The 1,927-nt window shown below is 46.3% G+C and overlaps 1 protein-coding gene across 1 annotated transcript in view; it reads right to left on the reverse strand.

The window, feature by feature from the left end:
- Positions 1–1,585, reverse strand: part of LOC126398245 (rho guanine nucleotide exchange factor TIAM2) — a 62,675-nt gene extending 61,090 nt beyond the window's left edge. The window contains exon 1 of the mRNA XM_050057420.1: positions 1,490–1,585. The gene's annotated coding sequence lies outside the window, so the exon portion shown is untranslated. The remainder of the gene's footprint in view (positions 1–1,489) is intronic.
- Between the last annotated feature and the right edge of the window lie 342 nt (positions 1,586–1,927).

Below are 1,927 nucleotides of genomic sequence, written 5' to 3' on the forward strand. Positions count from 1 at the left end.
TGTTTCTACTGGTCAAAGTGACGGCTGTGATGGGAGAACTGGATCTCAGTGAAGGGCAAGTGGTCCATAACTTTAATTTTGCAGACAAAAAAATGTAGGCTTAGCGCCCTGTGGTCCATTGCCCAATAGGAAATGTAGAATACTCAAAAGTACTTTAAAAGTGCTTGAGTTACTTTTCTCAGGGAGTAACGCAGTATAGTAACTGGTTACTAAAAAAGTAATGCAGTAAAGTAATTTGATTACTTTTAAAGTAACCCTTACCCAACACTGCTGCTGAGCACAGAGCAACAACCTGAAGCCAACATGGAGGAGACAGAAACTGCAGTTCCTCTAATGTCCACCTGAGGCTGGCTCCAAGAGCGAGTCAGTCCCCACAGACCTCCATGTTAACATGTGGAAATTAACAAGTTTACAGTCTGATACAAAAACAGTTTTACAGTGTGTCTCAGACTTCTGTACTAAACACTTCATATTGAGTGCACGCTCAGTGCGTTCACACTGCACAGCGCAGGACAACACAGTGTACGACTGGCGCTCCCAAAACGGTCCAAAAGTTGAGTGTGGAATGACAGACACTTCTCAGCAGCGTCCAGCAGACGGCGCTCACAGGCCGAGTTTTACATGTTTCAGTTTGTTTCTGGATGTGTCCTTTAATAACCACACGTCAGGGATCAGCTGATACATCATCAGACTTTAAACTGTCAAACACCAACATCAGTCACAAAGAGCCAGTATCAGTGGAGCCGCAACACTCGGAGCTTAACTTGAACAGCTGCGTCCACTTCCTGTCTGCAGGTCACTTACAACGAGTGACAGAAATCTAAAAACCTGATGCTCTGAGTGACTGTCAGTTTCCTCACAGGTCCACAAATCAAGTTTCAATGTGAGCAGGAAACGTCTCAGCATCATGTTTCAGTCAGAGAGCAGCAGCTATGAGCCGCCCTGCGTCTGCAGACTGGAGAACATGTCATCTGTGTGTGCACGTTACGTAATCAGCTGCAGGCTGCCAACACGCCGCTGCTGACGGACGAAAACAAGACAATAACCACCCAGCTTCTGACAGACATGTGACCACAAGCGTCCTGATGTGAGTAAAATATAAAGTTGTTTTCACTGTGTGTTCACATTACAGACGCTCCACTGATCTCTGATCTCTGTCAGGATCATCACAGACTAACTCAAACTTTACAGAAGACGACGATGATGCTGTGAAGTACGACGACATCACACCTAACGCAGTGTGACCTCCACAGACACACCACAGGTCCACACAGGAACATCACACACACACACACAGCAGATATTAAAACTGCAGAAACACTGAGTCCACACAGACAGTGAAGGCAACATCTGCTCACATCTGGACCACCACTCATGAGTCACAGCTTCAACTTCAGTTCAGACACTGTCAGGAAACAAACAGAGACAGAGACAGACAGACAGACAGACAGACAGACAGACAGACAGACAGACAGACAGACAGACTCACCTGCAGCTGGTTCCCGCTCTCTAAAGTCTCAGGTCTCGTCTGAGAGTCGACTCAGAGTTGTGTTTTCCTGCTGTGTTCACTTGTTGAGTGAAATCTGTGTGTTTGAGTCTCGTGTTTCCCGTCCTGACAGCAGGAGGGCGGACTCCTTCAGCTGGACCAGGACCAGCCGGAGGAGGATTTATTTCACCAAACCACACCTCAGTCACACACTGCAGCAGCGGAGCAGAGGAATACTCACACACACACACACACATACACACACACACACACAAAATACTGAGGTACTTTACTTGAGTTCTGATGCCTCTGTATACTTCTACTGTCTGAGAGAAATACTTTACTGTTCACCTCTCCACAACTTATTTTTTTGGCTTGTGAATCTGTAAACTGATCCACATTAAAAATCTGTGTTTTTCTGACGCTGCTGGTAGCAGAGGG

The sequence above is a fragment of the Epinephelus moara genome, chromosome 12 (assembly GCF_006386435.1).
Source record: "Epinephelus moara isolate mb chromosome 12, YSFRI_EMoa_1.0, whole genome shotgun sequence".
NCBI lineage: Eukaryota > Metazoa > Chordata > Actinopteri > Perciformes > Serranidae > Epinephelus > Epinephelus moara.